This window comes from Protopterus annectens, chromosome 6.part0 (genome assembly GCF_019279795.1).
Source record: "Protopterus annectens isolate FY-2018-M chromosome 6.part0, PAN1.0, whole genome shotgun sequence".
Classification (NCBI taxonomy): Eukaryota; Metazoa; Chordata; order Ceratodontiformes; family Protopteridae; genus Protopterus; species Protopterus annectens.
In genome coordinates, this window is record NC_056737.1 from 828,136,913 (window position 1) to 828,156,804 (window position 19,892).

At 36.7% G+C, this 19,892-nt stretch overlaps 1 protein-coding gene across 1 annotated transcript in view; it reads left to right on the forward strand.

Moving 5' to 3' along the window:
* The window catches only part of RD3L (RD3 like), a 35,823-nt gene extending 33,794 nt beyond the window's left edge, over nucleotides 1–2,029 (forward strand). The window contains exon 2 of the mRNA XM_044074497.1: nucleotides 1–2,029. This exon is cut by the window's left edge and continues 489 nt beyond it. The gene's annotated coding sequence lies outside the window, so the exon portion shown is untranslated.
* Nucleotides 2,030–19,892: the final 17,863 nt, after the last annotated feature.

Sequence of the window (19,892 nt, forward strand, 5' to 3'; positions counted from 1 at the left end):
TTTGAACAAAATTTTATCTCATTGACTTGGGTAGAGTTGTAAGAAGATAAAGCATAGATCTGGCAACAAATGTTTTGCAACATTTTTGTGTATTTTGTTGAAAGTATAGTAATAATTAACACAAGCAGAACTCCAAGAAAACAAAACTCAGAACACATATTTTACAATGTTATATCATATTTATGTTGTCATGTTTAGTTATGCATTTCATTTGTTTGTTAACACATTAGGCAGTGTTTCCATGCTTTCTGTATTCACATATGAGGTATGTGATTGATTAGATAGATTCGCAGCATTTATGTACACAATGTATACATACACTGAACTAAAACAGGACCATGGCAAAAAATTAAGGAAGAAGATATATTTTTTGTTTGGCTGCTTTGCAAGACACTATATAGTAAGTCTAATGGAAGCCAAGGAAAGTAAAATAAAATAGACTATGAAGATGCAGAAATAACCACATTGCAAAAACATTACAACACAGTAAGCAAGGGAAGAAATAAATGCAATGAAGCAATATGCATTTAAAAGTTAAGAAAAATGACCAATATTTGTGTATCTGAAGAAACTTAATGACTTTTCAAGAACCTAAACTTAAATCTATTTACTTTGTTTTTCTTTACCAAGAAACTGAGTTAACAGATAGACTTCATTTCAGGTGTAACATAAAAAATTGTAGATAAAAGCTCAGGTGTGTCATAGAAAATTATAGGTAAAAGCTTTCAGAACACCCTCTCCCCAAAAAATAAATAAATAAACAAAATCAATAAAATCAGAGCAAGTATAATGCTGTAGCATTTTGCAGACACTAAAGGTCAGAGACTGTAAAAGAACAGCTGTAATTATAATGCAAAAGCATATAGATAAATGCAAATTATGTGCTCGTAATTCAGTGATGATAAAAGTTGTCTAGTATGCAGGTCAAACTGCCTCTTTCCAAAGTTAAACAGAATAATAAGAAAAGAAACATAAGTTGAGGCTTGCAAGATGAGCTGAAGTGAATATGTGTTGCTGTGGTTCAGGTACAATTACAGTCTGAAGAGAATTTCAAGTGGCCTCAGTAGGAGACCTAAAACTCAACTAAGTGGACAAAATGACTAATGGTAAGAAAAGAGTTCCAAAGATGGTTAGCATAGTCAGCCAACACTCTTTGGTCAACCAAAATGCAGATTTGGAAAACAAGAAAGAAAGAGGTATTTCTGCCTCATTTCAGATGACAGAGGTGTCTGATCATCTCTGTGTGACAGAGCAAAAAGGCCCTAATCATGACCCAAATGACTCTGGATTAAGTAACAAACCAAGCTTTGGAGAAGTCAATCTGGGTGGGTAGGAGTGAGTGGCTGATGCCATTGTGCCTTTCTTAAGGAAGAGTCCACCTGACTGGATGCACTGGTGACTCCTAGTAGAGGCTGGGAGAATGCACAGTTATGTACAAGGTCAAGCTACACACATGGATTTTCCAACAATATCTTGCATTGCAATCAGCATAGCATGTCTGGTCACACAAACAATCAATCAAGCCTAGCACAGCAAACTCCATTTTGGTGGAGTATGCTGCAAAACATCTGAGGGACAATGAGTCACTGACTAAAACAAAATAAAATACATGATTGCCTGGATGACAACCCAGAAATATACAACCATGGTACAGAAGCAACAATGTCTGGCTGAAATAAAGCTGACAACTAAAAAAAATAAACATGTTTTGCAGAAAACAGCTAAGCCTTTTATGTGGCTTTAAAATAGAGCTTATAGATAAACAGATGGCACTGGTATAATTCAGGTTTGTTGGCAACAAGCAATAACTGGCAAACAAAGGCATACCTTTCAATTTTCCCTGATTTTGCTCTGTTCCTTGTACATTTTATGGTTTTCTCTCAAATCATTGAAGATTGCAGGAACTAAGTAATGACAGTCATTTGTGTTTCAGACTTGATCTTTCACTTTCCTGTTTACGCACCATGTGGTACATCAGGCAACAATCACCTTCCAGCGCTCATTGTTTCTGTAGCAGTTACTGGTTTTATGGGCTCAGGTTGCTAGCCCAAGGCCCAACCCTCCTCAGAGGGTGCACCACACACATTTGCACTCACACACACACACCTAGGGCCAGTTTAGAGTATCCAGTCCACCATCTACATGTTTTCCGAAAGTGGGAGGAACCGGAGCACCCGAAGGAAACCCACTTGAATGCAGGGAGGACATGCAGACTCTGCACAGAAGGCACTCCAGCCAAGAATTGAACCGGTGTACCTTTTGCTGTGAGGTGACAATGCTAACCGCTACACCACTGCGCCACCCTTCAGACTTGATACCCTTCAGAAAACACATACTAATGCAAAACCTATCTATCAACTTTCTAAGTATATAAAAGCAATATTTAAAATCTGTCCTGATTTTGGCCTTTTATCATCCCAAGTTTTTTTGTTTGTCTCTCATTCTTGTGGTAAGAGGTTGAGAGATATGAACAAATGAGAAAGGTATTACAGCTAAGATGAAAGTAGGCAGTGTGGACTACAGACAAAATGAAAACAAAGAGCAGATGTTGATTTCCTCAGAGCAGATGTTGATTTCCTCAGAGATAATGTTATTCATAATGTTGGTGACTTGAGTTCAAGCATGAGGAATGATAATTACAAAAATGTAAGAAGAAAGCATGCACATTTGGTGAATGCTGCTGTTGGTTATATATATAATATGAACTGTTGTTACTGAGTTCAAGATAAACAGGCAGAACAGGCAGGCCAATGGGTACTTATCTGCTATCAGAATCGGGTACTTATCTGCTATCAGAATCTATGTTTATGCAGTTTATTACCTTTATCCATGGAGGTCTGCTTTGATGCTCAGTTACTTTTTAATCACAGTCAAAAATAAAAAATGAAGTAGAATTAATTGGTATGGGTAAGACTCAAAAAATATCTTTATGCTCACTTTAATGGTAAAAGTGACAGGCAATTGGTGAAGGCTGCTAAATGGACAGAGAGCCTGGCAAGGTGGAGAGGCTCCTGGCAGGACTGAATAGGTATGCTGCCATAGCAATAAGAAGCAGCAAAGATAATTGATCACTACAGTCAGTATGACTACCATAATCCTGGTATTTAAGTTAATTAATTTATGCTTAAATTATTTTGCATAGTCTTCCTTGTTTATGGATTTACCTACCCTTTGGGTTGAGATCTGAGCCCACATTGTGCTCTTTAAGCATATCCTTAATACTTTTTTTCATATAGCCTATGCATATGGTTAGTATTTTTAGTGACTGTATTTATTTGTGTGTTTGTTTGTTAAATGTCCTACTTATATCATTTATTACTTTATGTTCAGGAAAGAAACATTTATTTTATGTATTTTATGCAGTGTTGCTGTCTGGTATCTTCTTGTTTTTATTTCTAAGCCCAGGTTTATATTTCATAAATAATTTGACTTACTGATTAAGAGTATGTAGTGTGAAAATAATTATACTGAGATTCATATATTTTTTTTTTTTGCTTTCATCTTATTGCTGCCTTCTTTTGAATAGAATTATGCACTTACCTGGGGAACAAATAAAAATAAATAAAATAAATGCCCTAATGTCAGCAGTTGAGGGTAAAAACAGTTCTATACTAGCAACAAGGAGTACTGGTGTCGTGAGAAGAAACAAAGGGAAAGCAATGCAATGCTTCCCAGCTGGGGTGCCTTCTGTGTGGAATCTGCATGTTCTCTCTGCCACTTAAATATTGTTGCACAAGTCTCGAGTTCCTCCACCATCACAAAGACATGGGAAGTGGTAAAAATGCCTGTGGTTCTGGATATGGTGTATGCATGAGCATTTGTATGGAGAGGATTGGGGTCAGTGTCTGTCTGCCTGTGTATCCATGTATTTATATCCTGCAAAGCACTCATGTCTCGTCCAGGACTGTTCTCTGCCTTACGCCCATGACTTACTGGAATAGGGTGCATGTTCTTCTAATTAGGAAAAAGCAGGTACCAGAAATATTAATGGATGCTTCAGAAATACTCCACTTTTGTAAATGACATATTTGCATATTTTTCAGGTTTGAGAAGGGTTAAATAATTTTTAGGATTGTAGCATCTCTACACATATTAAACATGAAATATTTCTATTTATCACCTGTTAAACTGCGGCAATCATTGGGTTATGCCCCTGTGTGCATGCATGCACTGATTAGATACTGTAGTTACTGACTGGTTACCCACTATGGCTCATTCCCACCCCTCATATACAGCCATACACAAATAATTCTTACTTTTATACCCCACCAAACCTTTCTCCATGGTGAATGTTTTAATTTAAACTTGAATACCAAACATAACAAAGATAAAGATCATAACAGAAGGGTAACTTTACCAAAATGGGACCTTCTAATATACATGATCGACAACTAATATAACTTTTGTTCCAGTTAAATGTGTATTTTCCTAAATACAACAGTCAATACTTCTGATACAATAAACCTAACAACAGTCATGAAACAAATACTTTGGGCAGATAACTTACACATACTACATAAATGTTAGTCTCTTTTTTTAAATGTAGATAAAATTTATGTTACCTACATTTACATTATAAAACCATTCTATAGTGTCCTAAAATAGTTTGCATTGCTAAATACAACTATTAAAAATATATATTAAAGAATAAACTTATTCTCATTCATTAAATCCTATACTGTAACACCTATAATGACTAATAAAACAAAATAATTCTACCATAAAAGCCAGCTGTCACCCTAACATAACTAATAGCTCTCATAGTTGACATAAAACTACTAATGCCTACTCAACAACATAAAACTACATTTCTTCCCTGCGCACTAACAATATACCATGGCAGTAACTTTACCAGTGTACATATCTGCCCAGAAATACTTAAATAATGCAATTTAGGTATACTTAAATATTTTATCTTACACAAAGTAAACATTTCCACAAAAAGAACCCAACTATTATACCAACTAAAAAAAATCCTAAAACGTACATAGAAATCACCACCAGTTCAAACACTGAACCAAATCTATGACCAATATATTTATAATCAATCACCCATCAAAATATCATTTTCTCTCTAGCAGATTACCAAGTAGGGTTAAACATTTTCCATATCAATGCCAACATTTTACATATCAATGCCAGAAGTATATCAACAAACTGGCAGAGGTACACTGCAGGCGGACACTCATAAATCCAGTATACTAACCATAAATAAAACCTGGCTAAAACCAAAAATTACAGATAAAAAGATTTTGTTAGCAGGGTATAGCATTCTAGGACTGAAATGACAATCTAAAAAAGCAGCAGGCATTGCTATTTTACATAAGAATCAGCTTCAAATAACAAAACACCCTTTAGTAACACCACAATCTGACAAATCCAAAATACTTATTGCTAACCTAAAACTGAATAAACATAAAACACTATACATTCTAACAATATATTTACCTCCAAAATCAATACAGGCAAATATTACCACATTAGATAAGTGGCACAAAAGATAGTGTTGTCACCTCACAGCAAGAGGCTCCTTGGTTTGATTCTTTGCTGGGATGCCTTCTGTGCAGAGTCTGCATGTCCTCCCTGTGTTCACCTGGGTGCTCCGGTTTCCTCCCATGTTCCAAATACATGCAGTAGGTGGATTGGACACTCTAAGCTGGCCATAGGTGTGAGTGTGAGGTGTGGAAAAACTACCGCTGCAGGGCTAGACACCCAGAGGTGTCAACCTTGGCTCATAAATTACTACTAGGTTAACTGCCCTTGTGAGCCATTTTAAGTTTAGCTAATTATCCCACATGAGAATCAAACCTTGCACTTGTATTTATAAGGTAAACACCTTAACCATTTTGCCAACCTCCCAGATAACTTGGCTCTGGACGATTGTCACTGTTGAAGGTACACCCGACCCCATGTGCAAAAAATGGGAAAAAGGGGTTGTGGGTGGATGGATGGATGGATGGATGGATGGATGGATGGATGGGATGACTAAAAGCAGAACATATTTACTAATCCTGGGAAATATTAGCATAGACTAACCTAGAAAATGCCCTTCACCAAAACCTTCCAAACAACAACATAAAAATAACCTGTGTGGCCTACCTCAATTAAAAAAGAACCTATAGTCATAAACAAAACAACCAGGAATTAAAGTATTTTGCTTGCCTATTAACTACCACCTTACAAACACATACAGTAAAAAGTAACACTATTAAACTCATTCTATGTCCACAATACAAGGTAGATAGTATGGAGGCAATCTAAAAGAGAGAAAAATGTCATAAACAACTGTATGCATAATGAAATGAAATAAACACCTTCCATATGTTAATACTATAAACTATTTTAATAGGACTTTCCTATGTATACTTAATTCAATGTCACCTCTAAGTAGAAAAAAATAAAGCTTAGATAAGCACTATGATTAATACTACACACAAAACAAATGAGTAAGGGGTAAACATAATAATAATGGAAAAAAAGGTCTAACACAACCTATGCCTAGAAATCATGTAAAATGCATTATACAAAACAGCAAAAACAACATTACACAATTCTGTAAACAATATACACTAACAACTCAAAACAAGTCTGTAACTCAATAAATAAATTATTACAGCAGGTAAACAAACACAAGTAAATCCATTACCAGATGAAAGTAGACTCATTAATGCTTGCAAATTAAAACATCATTGTATTAATGCAGGGATGTCTATCATGCAATAATGTGACACATCATCCACATCAGCCATTAAATTTCAATTTGTCATTAGCAGCCACTAACGGTTTCATATTTTTGGAATAAACCATGTTTAGGCCTTATGGCCAGCATGGAATACAGACACCATTACTGTTAGTGAAAATACCTCAGAGCCTTTCCACAAAGGAAGTAAAACTTTAAAAGGCTGATAATGTGCTTGGATGCCTAATAGAAAAAGGAAGTCTGTTCCAACCAGATGTGAAAGACAACAGTATAAACCCGCATCTTCTAGCTGTTTTGTCAGGTGGTCAATGAAAAAGGCTTTCCTGATATTACATACATTTTCAGGAAAATCCAGATGCAGTAATGCCCTCAAAATAGGATCATGGTTAGATATAAAGTCTAGGTACTGTCTGGCATTTGGCACAGAGTATTAAGGCACTCTTAACAAGCTGTTTCCTGTGGTCCAGTGGTTTGCTTCCCTCAGGACAGGGGCAGTCAGTGCTGATCATAGACTAGCTTTGCAAATAACAACCATCTAGCCAAGGTCAATTAGGGGAACAGGTACAATATGGCTAGGCTTGTAAAGGCCATAGGGCCATTAGCTTAGTAACCTCCTTTGAACCTATGAACCTATGAACCTTGAGGTATCTATACATTGCAGAAATTAATCCCAGACTGTGTAGTTAATTTACTTCACTAGCACCAGATAAACTACCACCGGATTTCTTTTTATTTAGCAACTGATAAAATACCCTATCCTATCTCAGTACTAACAGACAGATCCATCAGAGAAATGTACATACCCATAGGTTAGAAATAACTGATATTATTACGTTCAACAAAAAAGGTACCTCAGATGACCTTTCAAGTTGTTGGCCTACAGCCATTCTGTCACTAATCTCCAATATTCAAAAATACGTTTACAAGGAGGTTAGTACTCACCACTATAAAAATAATTATCACTAACACAACATGGATTTTCTTCTGAGCACAGCACAGATTCAGAATTAGTAGCATTCATAATATACTTTACAGAAAAAGAAGTCTAGGTCAAATTGTAGCCAAATTGCTTCCTTGACCTGTCTAATGCATTCATTGCCATACTTCATCAAGTACTTTTCAGGTAACTAGCTATAATGGACGTCAGTTATGACACTAGCAACTTGTTTGCTAGTTATTTACGCCAGCTTTCACAATGTTTAGAGTGGAGCACGTACTCCAGTTCTCTACCTATCTTACTCAGGGTACCCACAGGGATCAATTTTGGGTCCAGTATCACATTCAGCAGTGGAATGCACCTACCCACAGGCAAAGCAGACTCATATACACAGCAATTGCCTTAAATGAACTACTTACTCAACATTCCTTAACATATTATAAAAATAAACACTGCATTCTGATTTACTTCTCAATGTCAAAAAAACTAATATCCTCATTGCTTCAGACATTATAGGCCGAGAAAATGAACTCATCAATATTATCTCCTTAGGCAACACTCCTAGTGAATGAGTAAACCATATAAAACTAGTTGGTGTTAGTATTGACCAAAACCTAAAATGTGACTATCGTGTGTGTGTGTGTGTGTGTGTGTGTGTGTGTGTGTGTATATATATATATATATATATATATATATATATATATATATATATATTTCACAGTAAATTAAACCAATCAAAAAACTGGAAAGCTATAGAAAATAAAGCCACGTTTCCTAGAAACATTGGTGTTAACAACTACTCATGCATTCCTATTGCCTAGTTTCTTATATGCATCTCTTATGCTAACAAATATTAACAAAATCAAACTACTCAACTTGGAAAAATACGGCAACTAAATAAAAACATTTACAGTTATGCTCCCAAATAACACTCATAACAACATAGTTCTAAATGAAACAAACTGGCTAGAGTTTCATCATGCACTAACCATACCCCCCTTTCAAAAACATGTTGGTTAAATGGCTACCCTAAATTGTCCAAATAATGTATTTGCCCTTACCCACATGGTATGGGTCATGTCTAAAAACAATTTATGAATCAGTCAACTTTATCTAGCTAATAAATATTAGATAAATAAAAAACTGGAAGCCTGCAAAATTCTACTGATATGCACTTAGATGAATAAAACCAACAGGAAAAATCTGTTCAACACAATAACCTTTTACTAACAAAATTGAATGCTTTTGTCAAGTCAGAATACAAACTTCTCTAGAGTGAGTAAGAGCAGAAAGACACTCTTCCTTATAAATTGAACAGACACACGACATGTTATGTAAATGCAAGTACTTAATATTTATTTGTTTATATTTCAACATACAGGCTATGGAAGTAGTGTCACTAATACCAGGAGGTTGGTTGGCATTTGAAGTAATTTGCCAGAATAAGTCCCTCCTCAGTAACAAATTAGTCTGATCCTCACCTTTTTAGCATAAAAAAGACAAAGTTATTAAAATTTGGGCACATCTACATGTGTCTGGTTAAGGCATTATTCTTATCCTGTTTTAATAGCATAATTATGCTGATAAATTCTTACTTTGAGACTTTTCTTAGTTTTTCCTATAAGAAATAAAGAACAGGATTAACACATCACCACATATATCCCTTCCTTGGTGGTAAATGTGCACTGATCTTTGAAAGACAGTGTTAATTTTATTTACTTAAACTCAGAAGTACCTGTATTAATAAACCTACATTGTTTGTACCTCATGCTTAAACATGCCAAGTAAGCTAAGTTTTTTTTTCCACCAGTGGGTGTCTGACTCAAAAAGCTGTCTCAGATTAAAGCCAGATTTTAAAATAAACTGGGGACCTAAACCAAGTCTGTTACCTAGGTCTCCATTCAAAGGTATAATAGGCCAGTGTTGTCTAACAATATTTGTATTGCAATTACACCAGTGGAAACTTCTAGACAGAGTGCCTTAGAGTATTGTGCTCTTGTGCTCTTTTCCTTTGCATTCATATCAAACAAAAGGATGGGTGCAAAATCAGTAGGTCTCCCAGTATTCATCTCTAAAGTAATTTCATCTATCAAGCTGGTGGTGTACCCCCATCTGCAAACACATTTAAAAAGAAAACACTCTTAAGAAACATATCATTATTTGATACCATCCTAGGAATCCTTAAAAACTGTCCTTTCATTAAATTCTTTTTCAGCAACAGCAGGTGATTACTAATTAAGTACAGGCAGAAGTTGCTAAATGACATTTTTTTCTTTACACATTGGAAGATATTTTTCATTCTGACTTTTGCTAAGTTCTATATGTAAAACGTTAATAACATCATAAGAATAAATATATGTGGAGGCTTAAAAAGTGGTAGATGTGTTTATATAATTCATAAAAACAATTACATAATCCACAGTACCAGACAACACAATAAAACTGTTATCCAAGACTCTGACATATATTTTAATGAATCTATCCATTTCTGATGATAAAATTAGGTCCTTTTCTCATTTGTAAAGGACAAAATTGGAAAAACTTGGAGCTGATGCAGCTTCCATAGCTACTCCTGATACCTGTTTGAATAAGTCATTCCTAAAGGAGAGTAAGTTATTTTCAAGGTCTGTTTCCATCTAGTCAAAATTAAATCAGCATCTGGTCCCTGCAGAAATTGTGATTCAGTAAGTACGTCCCTAAACCAAGCTAGACCTATACCATGGAGTATAAATGTATACAGGTTCTGTATATCAGCTGTAACAAGCACATTTTAGAGTCAGTCTTAGTAGAATGTAATAAGTCCAGGAGGTGCCATGAGTCACTAGGGATGTTAGGAAAAAAGGTATAGAATAACCTTTCAATCGTCTATCCACTAACACTGCTAGTGTTTCAGTTTTGCTATCCTTAGTTGAATTTATATGTCTAAATGGTGGGTTATACATTTTTTAAGAGTTTTCAAAATCCCAAATATATGAGGTGTTATCAAATTTTTGACCTGTAAGAACAGATATGTGGATTTTGAAATGATGTCATTTAGTCTTAAATCATGTAGCCACAAATCTGTTTTACTACAAGCCACTTTTATTTCATTCCTGGATACGCTGTTAAGCATCAGGCTCATGCTATCAACATAACATAGTTGTCAGAATCCATAAAAACAACCTTCCAGCTTTAGCAGGTTTCATAATATGAATGATGTCATCCTGACATAATTGTTTAAGGATGGTACTTTCAGTATCTGTGAGGTTCCTATAAACTTTCTTGTTTTTGTTATACAGCAAAAGCTTGCTGTCCTTTCATATATTTTTCAAACAAGTTAAATACGGGTATAAATGCTTAATTGAAGATGCTACTCTGTCTTAAGGGGATACGAGTGTTATTTTTACAAAACAGTACATCAGAATTCAGTTTTCTGGTAAAAAGATTTGGTTCTATCAGCACATGAACCAAACTAGCCCCTTTTTTTAGGAACAAAGGAGAACTTTATAGTTAACATGTTAATATGGTCATCAGAGATGTCATTCTCTGTATAGTTATAGATTTTAAATTGTTGGTGATAACACTTGTTTCATTAAAGTTATTTAAAATGTCATTAAAAAGGCATTATAAAAAATTAAACAGTCAGATGTCTGCTGTTCCTCTTGTTGTGATAACATATTCCCCTCTGATAAATTTAGTGGTTTATAATCCAACCTTCTAAAACATCACAAATCTGTTATCAGTATTAACTACCTTGTTAACAGATAACACTAGTTCTGATGGCGTTTTTGAAACTTCTGTGTTCCAGATTTGGTCAAATAAATTGTTCCCTTGGTGATTGTAGTTCATCTGAGCTATTCTAATGCTTCTCAAAACTCTGAATACATTTGGAGAACTAGAAAATGTAGTGCCTGTCAATGAAGAATCAAACCATTTTGCAGCTTCTCCTGGGCCACAGAAAAGCAGTCTGTTTCCTCTATGTGGAACCAGTAATGGAAATGAAACATAGTGTTAGAATCTTTCAAAAAGTCTTGTGCATGAGACTCCACGGGGGAAAAAGCCAGCTTCTGTCAAAGGCTAAGTTTTTAAGAGTAGAGCAAAGGCAGGAACACAGGACGAAGAGTAGAATGCCTGTCGTGTTGAACAACTAGTAAGAACACATGCAGAAGCTTCATAATCATGGGAGCACCTTTATGGGATAAATTGTTTTTAGAGACCAGCAGGAGCAAACACACAAAGTCTTGACTCTCACCCAAGCAGATAAGGGATGGCTTGATGGTCTTCAGGTAGAAGGAGAAAAATAACCCATACAAAAAATAGACTATAGTCTGATGCACAATGCATGGTATGGACTTGGCTGTGACTGGAGACTAGAGAGCTACTTGGACAGGTATAAGTCTGTACTACTATGACAGTTTGCATCTGTCCCAAAAGGTACAAGGATCATAAGTGATAGCTTTAAATATTTCATTAACAAGCACTAAATTAGGCAGGTGTGTGGAGATTGCAGAGGCATCCTGTTGACTACAGAAACAATCATATCAATTGTCTGTAATAAAGCCTGACATGACTATGAGCATGTGCCTCCTAATGCAGTAGCATGCAGTACAGAATTTTGGTTCCATGTTTGAATGAATGTTTGACTTAACGTATTCCCTGCCAGCATGCACTCCATCCCATCACAACTTGCCACCAAAACATTTTATATATATGTGTCTGTATGCCCACACACACACACACACACACACACACACACACACACACACACACACACACATAAAGAATTTGTCAATGCCTAAACCAGTAATCATGTTTTATTCTCATTCATGTATGCTGTGGTAATTGCATGGGCTGTCTACAATGCTTGAAAAGCAAACCACAGACAGCACCTTTTTTCTGCTGTAATTTATTAATGCTACTAAACTAAATGTGAGAAAATTAACTGAACAAAAAGGGCAACAACTGCTTTTCTTGATTAGGTGAAAAGATTTTCTCACATTTTATTTTTGTTTTTGCTTTGAGCTGTAGGCAAATGCTGTTCAGCTGGCCATAAGTCAGAAATGTAATACCTCATTAACTGACTGCCTGTACATTATTGAGTTAATACTACAAAGTAGTTATAACACTCAACCATATAGATTTTGTAGTTACTTTAACCTATTCCTTTGACTCACATCAAAGGAGGGCAGGTGTTGCTTCAATAGCTGGATCTGAGCAAACAGAAAGTTGTGTAATCTTATAGTTATCAAATACATTATTTTGTAAACATTGGAGGTCAATGATCAGCTACATGGCATTTTTAAACAAGTAAAAGTAAAGTTCCAGATGAAAAGGTGCACATGGTTCCTCAGGTGAGCCAGCCAAATAAAAGAATGTCCTCCAATAGCAGTGCGTTAAGATGTGATTCCAGAAGTAAACACAGTCCATGCTTTAAAGAAGGTCTTCCAGTCAGATTACCAGATTTCACTTCCATTGCGAAGTAGCCAGTAAAGTAGAGGACACAGATGTGTGATCAGCTTCAGTGAACAGAACAGTAACCAGACTAGCTTTATAGATACAAATCTAAACATTCCTAGGATTTAATGAGAAAAGCATTTTAATAAGAAGCTACGATAAAGTTAAACAAATTAGTTAATGTGTTAACATTTGAAAAAGTATGCAATAATTTATGAAGCTAAACTTCTCAAAGGGCAGTAAGTCATAATATGCACTTATGAATCAATGGACTTAAACTTTTGTTTATGTAATACTCCTGAAAATAATGAAGTTTTGTAGTCTTTATGTAACTCAACTAAAACTGAATTGCAATTTCCATTTTCTGTAGTGCTTGTCTTTTTATAAATAAATGTTTAATTGTTTAGATTTTATACAATGAATAAACTGCAGTTTTGAATCTACTAAATGATCTATTATTTAAATCTATTATTTAAACATTGGTGAAGAAATGATAGTCTGTAACAGAGTGCTATTATACGAGGTCTGGTGCTTAAGGTAAATGGAGTAAAACATATACATGCTCCAGGTCAGCTATCAGCCCTGTGAGAAGAAGACTTATTTGACTGCATTAAGGAGTGAATTAGTCCTCTGGAATATGTACACTGCATTGTATCTTCAATGCTGAGGAGATAGAATGCATGCTGAAAGTCAAAGGAGCACAGATTAGGGCAGGGTCCTTATAGGAAAGGTTGAGAATGCATGGACATAAAACAGGTTCTCATCATATGCAGTACCATGTCTCTGAGGTATCTTTGGTAAAGTAACGCTAGTAAGATGTTTGCTAGTGAGTCATTATGGAGATAGTATGACAGATGAGAAAACTATCAGGGCACACAGTTACAGAATGTATATTTAATTGCGTTTTTATTTATTTTTTTAATCTTGTTTCATGAGCATGGAGATGTGTTTTTATTGCACATTCCAACTGCAAAATTATGTTTCACATTTCATCAAAAGTTTGCATAAGCTGAAGGAATTTATAGTATCATAACAGACTTAAGTATGTGTATATGAGCCCTGCCTTGTTAAGGTACTAAATGAAACAGAGGCTGAAAGGTATCTGTTATGCAGTACACTGTCCAAGAATAAGCTACATGACTTTTGAAGGAAAATGTCCCCAGTACTAAATTTCTGAAGGAAAATGTCCCAAATACCAAATACAAAAATATCATTATAAGCCAAAAATATTGCCAGATATTGTACATTCCAGACTTTGGGGACAGATGTTAAGTTAATCAAGTATAAAGTAGTAGTCTGCAAAAGGCTATGAGCCAGAAGGTTGTAGGCCTGTATGGTTTAAAATGTAGTTGTCCATAGTGAAAAACTAAATCACTGTGGTACTGATAACCAAGGAATTTTGCATGTAGCAAAAAAATATATTATTTACAGTATTATACGTTTTTGTGAGTTACATTGCTCATTCATACATGCCAGTTGCTCCTCAGTTTTCTGCTGTGCTGTATAGCTTGATTCCTAGAGCTATATAGTGTAGCATGGGCAAATATTCATGCAGATGCACACAGGACACCCAGACAGTCACACCACACACAGCCACATGGATATGTACTGTACATATGGTAATGTGAGCTGAAATCAAACAACCACATGGGCAGCCACTACATCGACCTGAAATTGTCATAACTATGTTGACATGCTACTACTCATGCGCTGAACATGAACCTCATCGCATGCAAAACTTGAAAAAAAAAACATAATTTTATGCAGGTGGTAAGTCCCCCTGCACCCCACACCCTCTGCTAATTATAAATACCATACAACTCTGAGATCATAAAACAGTGGGGAAGGGCAAACTCCAACTCCCCAATGTATAGCAAACCCACACACAAACCAGCCAGTATCCTGCAAAGAACCAGAAGTTTGATAAAACAACCCTCCAAAACATTCAGTCTAACAAATGTATGATCAAATCAACTGCACTTATACACACACAAATATATATATATATATTCAGGAGTGTGTGGATTATGTGTCAAGTCATCGTAATCTACATTATCTGTCCCCATCTCGCCCACAACAATGGAGCATGCATTCCTGGCTGCACATGGCTGTAAAACACCTTTTGACATTCTTGGATGCACAAGTTGCTGTGCTGTGTGCCTGGAGACAACATGCTCACCAAAACATCATGCAGGTAGCACGGTAGGTGCAGATGCTAGCATGCTAAAACCTTCATTGTCCTCTACAATGATTTTATTTTCCTCTTTGCTGATTCTTACATGCTCACAAACAGGCTGTTTAATGTATTCATTTACTCAGTGTGTACATAGCACACTAGGTATACAAGATGCCATTCTGTGTTTGCTTACGGTCTCCAGTAATAATGACTGTGTAAACTGGACATTCACCTGGAATGCCTGTTATGCAGAAACAGTCTCACTAATATTTCCAAAGTAATTGCAAACTCAGTCTCCTAAACAATTATTTCAGCATAATGAATGACATTTTTATGGCTGCTTGTGCTTGTGGTTACTGCAGATATACCAATACAAGTGTTTCTAAAGATTTGAGTACCAACAGTTGAGTTGGTTCTGAACTGTTTCTAGCCTTGCACCCTCTGAGTACAGTGACAGGCTTTGGCTCTTTTGTGGCTTTGAAAGGGATAAAGTGTGTACTGGAAAATGAACAAATTAAAAAAAAAATGAATATTACATTGTAGGCCTCTATCTTAATGGGGTGATAAAATTGACATCAGAAGGAATTCCCAGAATGTAGATATCAATGTTCATCATATTGATCACTGCTGCAGTAGTCTTAAGCTATATGGGTTATATCCTGCCAAGGATGTAATAGCTGGCCAGCTTCCAAAGCTTCAGGACACGTTCCACTTGCCCAAACATTAGTCAGCTTGTGCTGAACTGACTAAAAAGACATGTTTGGGCACCACGCCCTTCAGAGTGCTCCTTTGCAGGCTTTTGAGGATCGATGGTCAGCTTGTATGTTCCCTTTTGGGGAAAACCTTACACATTGCAAAATATTGTTTTATTGTACTTTCATGTTAGAAAGGTTATTTTTAAGCTAGGAGTTTGTGTGTTAATGGACTGTCAAGAGACAACTGTATTTTTAAATGGGAGTGCACTTTTTTCATGTCAGTTTAAAACTTGTTTAAATTGAAAATCATTTTTCTGTGGAGGAATTGTTCTTATTTTACTTTTGGGGGCTGACAAAGTGTTTTAAAGTGGCTTTTTGCTGTGTTTTTGTTTGAATTAATTGACATTTAAAAACTTTCAATTTTTTACCAGCTCTTGCTGCATGTTTTCACCAGGAAAGAGGCACCATTTTCAGCTTGACAATGGAACAAACTTCTGGTCCCATGATCAATCCTTCTTCCAGCCTCAAAAAGAAAAAGTTAACTGAACAACCTTTGCTGCCACATCAGACTAGCATTTTGCCTTAACAGCAGGTGGGTGACTCGACTCTGGCAATTTGTTGTACCTCATCTTTTATGCCGGATACCTCTGGTGTAGTACCTACAGCCACTATGGACCAAGAGTTAGTCTTGTCCTCTGCAGTTGTTGAGGTCCCCTCAGTGGGTAAGCTTGAGATACTCTTGTTGGTCCTGGGAGAGGGAATAGGCACTAAATCTCTGTTTAGGTCAGAATGTTGTTCCCATCCGTGGGAAAGCTGCTGTTGCTATTAATAATACTGTTGGCCCCATTTTCCTGTCAAAGAGAAACAAACTCAACAAAATTCTGGTAAACAGACATGTAAGAGCAAATGGCAAAGAATTTGCCCCCCCAAAAAAAAACAAAACAAAACAAGAACAGTCCAAGAAGTCAGAATGACTAATTAAAGGACCTTGTCTCCTTCTCCCACTCTGGCAGTCCCTTTTCCTTCCACAAAGTCTGACACTCCACATATCTCATTGGCAACAGATATCCTTGGATATATGGGTTCTAAAGATCATTCATCAAGGTTACAGTTGGCAGTGTAAGGAAATCCCCTCCTTTCCAGGGTAATTCCTCATCTACCAAACCAGATTCCTTAATTTCCCCCTGTCTTGCAATACATGATACCCAAGGGAGTGATAGAACCAGTTCCTCCTTTCTAGGTTGGGAAAGATTTCTATTCAAGGATGGTTTATGACCAAGGAAAGAAAATGCTGAAGACCATTACTGGTTCTTTCTTTCCTAAACATGTTTGTGATAGTGCCCAAGTTCCATTTGTGCTCACTTCACAATTGTTACATCTTCTTAATTTAAGTTTCCTGGTAACACTAAACTTAAAAGATGTTTAGCATTACATTCCTTTTCAACCATACTTCTGGCATTTCATAAGGGTCTGATTGTCTTAATCACATTATCAGTTCTCTGCCGTACCTTTTAAACTATCCACTGCACCAAGAGTGCTCACAAAGTGTCTAGCTCCAGTTATATCTCATTGAGGTCTACAGGGTATCTACATTTTACCACATTTAGATGACTTGCTTATCTTTTCAGAGTCTTTTTCAAAGTAATAGGAATCTCTCACTTGGGTGAGAGATCTCTTACACAAGCTGGGATTCCAAGCGAACATTCAAAAGTCTTTTTGACTCCTTCACACAAGATTGTGTTACTTGGGTGTCAGCTAGACTGCTCAGTTCAAAGAGTTTTTCCTTCCACAGGAAAAAAAATAGATCTATATGTAGATCCATTTATAAGGTTTTCCACTCAGACTTCAGTCACTCTGAGGGAATACCTCACGACTTTGAGTCTCATGGCATCTGTGATTCTCATGATACCCCTGGCAAGACTCCAGCTGAGAAAGATACAATCATATCTATTGTCTCTTTGGACCCAGCATCAACATTCTTTGTCTTTTCAAATCCCAGTGCTGGGGATTGTTAGAAGAGAAATAACTTGGAAACAGCAAATATCCTTACATCCTGGTCTCCCATTCTCCCTCACTGTTCCAAAGCAGTCTGTCATCACAGATGCCTTGGACTTTGCATTTTCAGGAAATATAAAAGTGCAATATGTGTGGGACAGCAAGGATATATGCAAGCATATAAATATTAGAGATGTTTGACCTGATCAAGGCACTCAACCCTCTGAATCATCTTTAGTCCGCAGGACCTCTTCAAGTTGTTACAGACAATACCACAGTCATGTTGTACATCAACATGCAAGGAGGAACCAGGTCATACCCCCTTTGCAGACTTTCTGTATTAGCTTGGAATACAGCTTCAAAGTAAAACCTCACACTATAGGTATCCTACATTCTGTCAGAGCAAAATTGTGTGATAGACAAGCTGAGCAGGACAAGGATAGACTCTCATGAATGTAAACTAAATCAGGGGTCTCCCTCCCTTTGCAGACTTTTCGTATTAGCTTGGGATATAGCTTCAAAGTAAAACATCACACTACAGGTATCCTACATTCTGTCAGAGCAAAATTGTGTGATAGACAAGCTGAGCAGGACAAGCATAGACCCTTGTGAATGGAAACTAACAGGGGTCTTCCAAGATTTGATCCATCTGTGGGGAGTTCCTCAAGTAGACCCAATTGCCTCCTTTCCAAACAATCTGCTGACAAGAGTCCGCTCAAGGACTCCATGCAAGAAGTCCTGGAAGACAGGTGCCATTTCCTTTCCTTGGACAGGAATGTTTCTGTATGCTTTTCCACTTTTTCCACTGATATCCAGGGTGCTTCTGAACATTCACAAGGAATCCTATGGGATTATTGCAATGACTTCCTTCTACCATATGCAACAGCAGTTCTCCCTTCTTTTGGAAATGGCCAGGGGCAATTACCATAAGATTACTCACAGAATACATCAAGAGTGGTTGATACACCACAACCTTAATCAACTTCAACTGCCTGGATGACAGGGTCTTAATTCCTGTTAGGCACCTGTTTACTTAGGATATGTGGCAGGTACTAATGGAGGCAAGAAAGCCTGCTACTAGAAAATAATACATTAGCAAATGGAAAATGTTTTCTAGTTGGTACCAACAACATAACCAGCACTCATTCAGGGCTAGATGTTCTCTGGTTTTACAATATTTGTGTGAGTTACTATCCTATAGCCTTTCTTTTTCCTCAGTCAAGGTTCACTTATTGGCCATTTCAGCATGTCTGCCCATAGATCCTCCTCTTTCAATGCATTCTCATGTCAAACTGTTTTTGGAAGGGTTTTGCATAGAAGTCTCCAAGAGAACCTGTGGCCCCTCCTTGGGCTCTTAATTTTGTATTAGAAAGCTAACACGTGCTCAGTAACACAGTCATCTTCTAAAGCAGAAAGAGCTAGAGGAATGTGAGTAGGTTCTGGAAAATCCTTCTCTAACATAGTATTTTCTGAGGGACTGAGGGACTGAGAAACTTCAGTGTTCTCTCACAGAAAACACTGGCACATTCTTTGTAACAGTCCCAGAAAAAGAAAAACAGGGAGAATCAGAAACTGATCTCTCCTCGTAGTCTGAATCAGAAATCTGAGGGAAAAATGTATCAGTCCTGTATCTTCCTATTCAGACTCAGAATCTTGAATCTCTTCAGGAAGAAATGAAATCCCTCTTTCTTTTACTAGAAACGACTTAACATGAAGGATCAATAACCTTCATTAAACCCTGAACCAGACCCAGTAAACTACTACTACCAAAAGAAAATTGAGGAGAAGTAGATACATGCTTGGTCTTCTGTTTCTTTTTGACAAGAAAAATTGTGCTGTTTTGCTGGGGATGGACATGGCATTCTGATACAACATGGAAATCTTCCCTGTTCCCTCTCACAGGACTGACAAGAGTGGCTCTCCCTTGCCCACTGAGGGGGAACCCAACAGCTACAG